The sequence below is a fragment of the Macrotis lagotis genome, chromosome X (assembly GCF_037893015.1).
Source record: "Macrotis lagotis isolate mMagLag1 chromosome X, bilby.v1.9.chrom.fasta, whole genome shotgun sequence".
In the NCBI taxonomy this organism is placed as follows: domain Eukaryota; kingdom Metazoa; phylum Chordata; class Mammalia; order Peramelemorphia; family Peramelidae; genus Macrotis; species Macrotis lagotis.
In genome coordinates this window covers 673,487,959-673,496,098 of record NC_133666.1, presented here as the reverse complement: position 1 = coordinate 673,496,098, position 8,140 = coordinate 673,487,959, and the positions used below count along the sequence as shown (strand labels likewise).

Below are 8,140 nucleotides of genomic sequence, written 5' to 3'. Positions count from 1 at the left end.
CATGTTAAGCCTATAATACCCATAGGATATCCATTTCAAAATGTCAATAGGACCTTGGTGATATGAATCTAGAGGGGGAAAAGAGTTAAAACTGGATAAAGCTGAAAATCATCAGCAGAGAGATGCTAATTGAATTGATGGGAGCTGATAAGATCACCAAGCAAAATGGTAAAAAGGGAGAAAAGAAAAGGACCCAGGACAGAGCTTTGGGGGACAGGCACCTTTAGAAGATGTGATATAATAATGTAAATGGAAAGGGGATGGTTAGATAGAGTGATGGAGAACCAAAAAGAGATTGATATGAAAACAGAGAGAAGAGAGAGTTAGAAGAAGGTGTTTGATAATGTCAAAGGTTTCAGAGAGTTCAGGAAGGATGAGGATTGAGAAAATACCATTGAATTTCCAAATTAAGAGGTCAGTAGTGACTTTGGAATAATAATCCTTTGAAACACAGGGAAGGTACTGCTAGGTGGCACAGTGGATAAAGTACTGACACTGGAGTCAGGAGGAACTGAGTCCAAATCTGATCTCAGGCCCTTAATACTTACTAGCTCTATGACCTTGGGCAAGTCACTTAACCCCATTGCCCCCACAAGAAAAAGAAAAGAAACATAAGGGAGGGCGAGAATAAGCATTGAAGAGAGCACTAATACTAAATATCTCACTTAAACCTCACAACAGCTCTTCTAGAATAAATAGAGCTATTATCCTTTTAACAGATAGAGGAAACTGAGGCAGGCAGAGGCCTGAAGTCATACAACTAATGAACATCTAAAGGTGGATTTGAACTCAAGGATTCCTGAATCCAGGTCCAGCACTTGATCCATTGTAACATCTAGCTGTCCCACTGTAGAAAAGAAGCCCACTGGATTAGTGAACAAATTACATTATATGAATGAGGATTTTAAAGAAGCATATCATAGGACTATAAACTCAAGGGCTGAAAGGACCTTGGAGATACCTAGGCTAGCCCCCTGATTTTTATCAAGAGGGAAACTGAAGCCAAGAGAAGGGAAATAACTTGTCCGAGAATGCAGAATTAGTATTGAGGCAGCTAGGAAACACAAGGGATAGAGAACACTGGGTTTGGAATCAGGAAGGTTCATCTTCATGAGTTCAAATGCAACCTCTGATGCTTATTAGCTGGGTGACCCTGCACAAATAGTTTCATCCCATTTGCCTCAGTTTTCTAAGATGTAAAATAAGTTGGAGAAAGATATCTCTGTCAAGAAATCCTCAAATAAGGGGCAGCTAGGTGGCAGTGGATAAAGCACCGGCCCTGGAGTCAGGAGTACCTGAGTTCAAATCCAGTCTCAGACACTTAAAAATTGCCTAGCCATGTGGCCTTGGGCAAGCCACTTAACCCCATTTGCCTTACAAAAAACAATCCTCAAATGGGATCATGAAGATTTGGACACAACTGACCAGAAACATCCTTCTCTAGCATCCCTGACCAGTGGCTGTCCAGCCTCTGTGGGAGCAGCAGACCTCCTTGAGAATGAACATCTCCATTGCACTCCTAAAGCAATCTCTTCCTCACTCATTAGGAAGTTTTTCCTGATATTGACCCCAAATTTGCCTTTCTGTGGCTTCCATTCATTGATTCTAATTCTGTCCCCAGTTTTCTTTCTACTATCCCCTCTACATTCCACTAATTTGTTGATGAACTCAAATATAAATATAATAAATCAAAGGTCAACTAAAATATATGAAGTCACTGGAAATGAAAGCACAGGCTACTTGGTTGACCATGGTGCTAATATGTCTAATAGATTGACACAATGAGATCAAAACAAAAATTTTAGATTAACTGATTTGTCCCAAGAAACACAAGTAATATTAAATAGCAGAGTTAGGGATTTGAACCCAGGACCTCTGACTCTTGATCCAGCATTTCTGTCTACCATACCATGTCTCTTGCCATCTGACTGAACTTAGTCCTTCCCACCTCTGTCCTCTTGGGAAATTTAATTTTATTTACTTCTGTAAAATGAGGAGTTAGGTGGGAAGACCAGCACCATTGGAAGCAGAAAATTAGGGAATGATGTGCAGAATGTCTACAATAAGGTAAATAAAAAGAGCACCAAAAGAAGCAGAGTTGGTTGCCATTCCGGAAAAACAGTGAGGAAACAAGAGAGAGAGAGAGAGAGAGAGAGAGAGAGAGAGAGAGAGAGAGAGAGAGAGAGAGAGAGAGAGAGAGAGAGAGAGAGAAGGGCATCATGGGAGCAGAACAGTTCCTATGTCAACATACTCCAGCAATTTCTTGGTGATGGTGACTTGGTGCCAACAAAAAAGGGTTCTATGGGTTGAGGGGGAAAGGGGTATTGGGAAATAACCCTATGCATCAATCAAAATCTATTTTTTCAAAAATAATAAAATATGGTAAAAGGGGTTGATCTCTGAGACACCTTCCAGCTGTAAGAAACAGCAATCCCAAAGCTACCTTAAGCAGGACGTGATCTATGAAAGCACTGACCCTAGTACCAACTTCACCTGTCAACCAATGGATTTCACTCCCTGATCGATGAGATGATAAACAGACAATCTTAAGGCTACAACAGACTTTCTCGTTTTTCTTAGGGCATTTAATTGGAAAGCCATTCAAAAGGCCCTGCCAGGGGAGGAAGGGGGTGGGAAGGAAGGGCAACCAGCTTACATAAGCATCCCCCAGCACAGTGACTTTGTTCCACAATGGAGAAGGGGTCAAGAAATCACTAGCCAAGAGTCACAGGTGCTGAGGTTTGGAGTGCTCCTTTGCACAGCCAAACTATCTCTGCAGTCTAGTCCATGACAAGACAGGGAGGGAAACAATTGGAAAAATAGAGGTGACCTTGTCCTTTTGTTTTGTGTCTTTGATTGAGTGATTCCTTTGAGTTGGACTCTTGGTTTCCCAGTGACTCTATCCATCAATACTGATAGCATGTGCCAGCACTTCTCAAACTTTGGGGTCTCAAAATTATAGTGAACTGTCCTCCTAAGAGCTTTTGTCAATTTGATTTGTATCTATTGCAATTTACTATACTCAAAAAAGAAAGCATCTTCATAATATTATGAAAATTGTTTTGATCTTGTGGACCTCAGGAAAGATCTGGGGGATAACCTAGGGTCTCCCAGACTACACTTGAGAACCACTGAAGGATACAATATTCCACACCGATCCTCTCCCACTTTGACAAGGAAATTGGTTTGTACCACTTTATCATAGAGGACTAGCAACAGAAAAGACATTTCTATGGCACCTTGAAACTAACTGAGCACATTTTTCTTTCCACAACCCAGTGAGATAGGACCCATTTTAAAGATAAGAAAAACTGAGACATGGGGAGATAGACCAATTAGTTGTCAGAATAAGGATACAAAGCCAGATGTTCTGACTTCAAATTCATTCTCTTTTGAACTATACCCCTCTACCTCTCCTTATTTTATAGATAAGAAAGCTGAAATTCTAGAAGTTTCAGGTTCCCCTCTTCTTTGTCAATCAAAACAACCTTCCCCCTCAGTCCTCCATCCTTAAATGCACTTATCATGTAATGTTGTACAGTATAACTCTGTTGGCATCTTAGTCCTCCTACTAAACTATCAGCTCAGAAAGAGAAGTGAATGATATGCAGCATGTCTACAGTAATATAAATGAAAAGCCATGTCTTACCCAAACTTTGCAAGATTAATAAGAGTAATAATAATGATAAAACATAAATAATAATATTAGCCATCTAAATAGTTACTATTGTAATTATCATTTATTATAATTATTTGTTATGACAATGATGACAGTGATGTTGGTGATAGTGGCAATATTGCTATAAGACTTTTAGAGTTTGCAAAGTATTTTCTATGTTATCTTATGAGTGTCTCTCCCAATGGTCTACAATTGGGTACTTCAAAAGTATGGTGAAATATTAACTGACATTTATATGGGCCTTAAGAGTTTTTAAAAAAAATCGATTCACAAATTTTGAATACAGTAGATGCTACAGATATCACTGTCCCCATTTTACAGATAAGGAAAGTAAGTCTTAGAGAAATTAAGTAACTTGCCCATGGTTACTCAGCTAATAAATATCAGATTTGGGATTTAAACTCAAATCTTCCCAACTCCAGGTGTAGCACTTAATAATAATAATAATAATAATAATAATAATAATAATAATAATAATGTGGCTATTAAAGATTTGCAAAATACCTTAAATATATTATCTCATTAGATCCTCATAACAATCTTGTGAAGTAGGGGCTGTCATTATCCTCATCTTACAGATAAGAAATTAGATTGAGGGGCAGCTAGGTGGCGCAGTGGGTAGAGCACTGGCTCTGGAGTCAGGAGTACCTGAGTTCAAATCCGGCCTCAGACATGTAATAATGACCTAGCTGTGTGGCCTTGAGCAAGCCACTTAACCCCATTGCCTTGCAAAAACCTAAAAAAAAAAAGAAAAGAAAAGAAAATAGATTGACAGGTTAAGTGATTTGTCTTGGATCCCACAGCTAATAAAGATCTAAGGCATACTTTGAACTCTGGTCTTTCTGACTCCAAATCCAGGACTCTATCCAGTGTGCAAATTAGTTGCTTCAAGTCCTGAGCCATATTCTTGTGAAATGAGTGCCTTATCCAAGTCAAACTGCTAGCCTCGGAGGTTCTGACACTAAGTATTTTGTTGTTCTTTAGTCATGTCTGACTCTTCTAGCTCTTCTGACCTCATTTGGGGTTTTCTTAGCAAAGATACTAGAAAAGTTCGCCATTTCCTTCTCTAGTTCATTTTAAAGATGAGGAAGCTAAGGCAAAGAGGGGTTAAAGGAATTGCCCAAGATTACATAACTGGCCCGGAGCCTGCGCTCGGTGGGTGGAACCAGGGTTGCTCCGGGAGGGTGAGCCCGGGGAAGCCACAGTGGCGCCCCGTCCCGTCTGCCCACCCTGAGCCCAGCATCGAGGCTCGCCGACCCCAGGGCCACAGTCAGGAAGACCCTGGAAAGTCACTTAGTTTCCCCTTCTGGAAAATGGGCAGGAGAAATCACTCCATTGTCTCTGCCAAGAGGGGGTCATGAAGGGTTGGGACACATCAGCCACATCCGGGCCCAGGATGCCCACCTGGCCTAAGGCCTCAGCGCATTTCCCAAGCCACGTTTCCAGCCTGGGCCTCAGCTATCCTCTCTAACTGAATCTGCCATGCAGGTATCAGTTGAAGTGTTGTGGTGGTTACTGCTTACCTAATGAATACTGAGCAACTCCCCTTTGAAGAGGCCTATGGCAACCTCCAGACCATCAAACCAGAGGCTAAAATGAATGAGGGCTTTGAGTGGCAACTGAAGCTAAACAAGACAATGGGTTGTAAAGTGGACACCTCTAGTGCACTTTATAAGCAGTATCATTTACAAAAAGTTACTGAGAAATATCCTGAATTACGGAATTTGCCACAGGAAGTCTTTGCTGTTGATCCCACTCTTATTTCCCAAGATTTGAAAGATGAGTTCCTCTACGAATGTAAGGAAGTGCAGATGTTCCTTATTTCGAAGTTCTAGTATTTTGGATCATAGTCAGGGAAGTGGACCAGCAGCCTTTGCTCATTAAGAAAATGATACCTTTAATAATTAACACAGGGAATGAGGCTAAGTGTACTTCTCATTTCATTGAACCTGTTCAGTGGATGGAATCTGCATTGTTGGGTGCGATGGATGGACAACTCCTTTGCCCAAAGTGCAGTGCTAAGTTGGGTTCCTTCAACTGGTATGGTGAACAGTGTTCCTGTGGTCAGTGGATGACCCCTGCTTTTCAGATACATGAGAATAGAGTGGATGAAACGAAGACGCTTCCCCTTCTTGGATCACAAGCAAGAAAAACATAAGCTTTTTAAAAAACTGATTTTAATGACTGACTTGAAAAGAAGCTTCCTTATATCTGATGTCATTGCTCATTACTATTAGTTACAAATTTATAGGCAATCATGGTTTTTGGTTATCTTTTCATTGGAACTGGCATGTGAAAATTCATTCTTTCCTATGGTTGACCTCAGATTCTCTTTCTTGGATGTGGATACAAAATGTGCTAAATGTAACTAAGTGGAATAAATTAGAGACCAAGTTGTTTTTTACCATGTAAAGTATGTTTGTGTACATTATGAACGTGTGTGTGTGTGTGTGTGTGTGTGTGTGTGTACAGTTTAGTATTAAAACTCCTATATTGTCCAGAAAAAAAAAAGATTACACAACTGGAAAGTGCTTGAGGTCGTATTTGCACCCGGGTCTTCTTGATTCCAGACCAGGGCTCTATCTACATGGACCGCCTCGCTCCCCCCAGTGTATCCTTCACTTATGTTGCCTTTCTCTCCCCTACAGGGATCCTGTAGAGAGGTTCCAAAATATTGAGGAAGAGAATGCGATCCAGAAAGTTCCACCTCTTAAGGCTATCTCTAGTTGAGACCCTGCTAAGAGTTTCTCCTGATGACTTCTTATAACTTTATGCCAGTCAGAGGATGAGGTCAATAAAGCTTCATTAAGCTGTTGAAAGGACACCTCTAATTGTTGTAATGAAAAGACCTCTGGATTTCACATCAAAGTACCATGTTCTGTCATTTACTCTCTATGGCATTTCGGAAAATTGGTTAGATCTCTGGCTTTAAGTCACTCATTGGCAAGAAGTTGCTTCTGGCTCCAAACCTCAGATCCTATCATCTTCTAAAGTGAATTAAAATGAGAAAAACATTAGAAACATCAATTTCTAAAGATTATGGTCTCATCTAAAGGAAATAGATGTGAACTTTTCCATCACCAATGGGAGAAAGAACAGAGTGTTACTGTCACTTTAGGCACAGAACTCTATTCCAGTCTCATCACAATAACCTCATAAACCAGTCATGGAGAAAGAGAAGTTAAATATTCAGCACCAATTTCCCAGGCAGAAAACCAATCTTGCACATTACTCAGAAACTAGAAGGTTTGAAAACATTTCCAAAATGGGAATTTTTTACCCCCTGAGAATGAGACTGTAGATTGGATATACCTTTGATAGTGTGTTATTGGGAAAGATGGAGTACTATAATAATGATGATGATAATAATAATAATCATTTATAATGTGATAGCATTTTAAAGAATTTTTTTAAACTTTCCTCACCATGGCCCATTTTATGATGGAAAAACTGAGGCTTAGGAATGTGAAGTGTTTTGGTTTTTTCCCCAAGTCTTACATCTAAAAAGTATCAGATCTGGGATTCAAATTCAGGTCTACCCAACTCAAAATTTTTCATTACCAACTCTGTTTTTATACATGCTACTCTATGCTAACTATGGATCTATTATGGATCTATACTAAATTGTTGAGTATTAACTATAATTACATTTATAGAATGCTTTCAGATTGGCAAATATTATCTCTTTTGATCTTTACAACACTGAAAAGTAGATATTATTATCTCTAAAGTTGAAGAAAGTGAGAAAAATGGAGATTAAGCAACTTGCCCAGAGTCACACAGCTAATAAATGTTTGAGACTAGATTTGACTCAGGTCTTCCTGGCTCTGCTATGCCATCTAACTGCTCTTACAGATGAGTTAACTAAGCCCCAAATAAGGGAAGTGACTTGCTCTCTGCTATCTAGGTTGGGACTGGCTGACCAGAAACTAGAGGCCACGCATTCTGATTCCAAAACTGGGACTCTGTCCTCTGCCATACATGTATGAGTCACTGATGCCAGGAAGTCAAATGACGTATATGACATCCGTTAAGGTCAGCAGGAGCTATAACTTCTCACACTAGAAAATAAAATAAAAACATAGAGGTTAAGGAGCACAGTCATACCAGAATGTACTGTCTTCCATTGTACTCCATTAAATGTAATGATTCCAATAGATGGCAAACCTCTTGAAGGCAGAGGATGTCTTTTGTCCTATTTTACAGCACTTCATAGTGTGCCTAGGTTAATAATACTTATTAAATGTTTATTGCATCCCAATGACTTCTCCATGAATTTAACTCTAATATCTGTCACTTAATTCAATGTTTGACCTCCTTCCTTTCTCTTGTGTCTCCTCTTTAAATGAGAGTTGTAGTAAACGTTCTCTAATCCCAGAAGCTCAGAGGATAAGAATGCTTTTGCTACCTAACTCAAAGGGTTGTTGTGAACCAAGCACTAGAGAAATGAGGAAATTATTG

At 39.7% G+C, this 8,140-nt stretch overlaps 1 pseudogene; it reads left to right on the top strand.

The window, feature by feature from the left end:
- Nucleotides 1-5,160: 5,160 nt before the first annotated feature.
- LOC141499574 (dual specificity protein phosphatase 12-like) lies at nt 5,161-5,837 on the top strand (annotated as a pseudogene).
- Nucleotides 5,838-8,140: the final 2,303 nt, after the last annotated feature.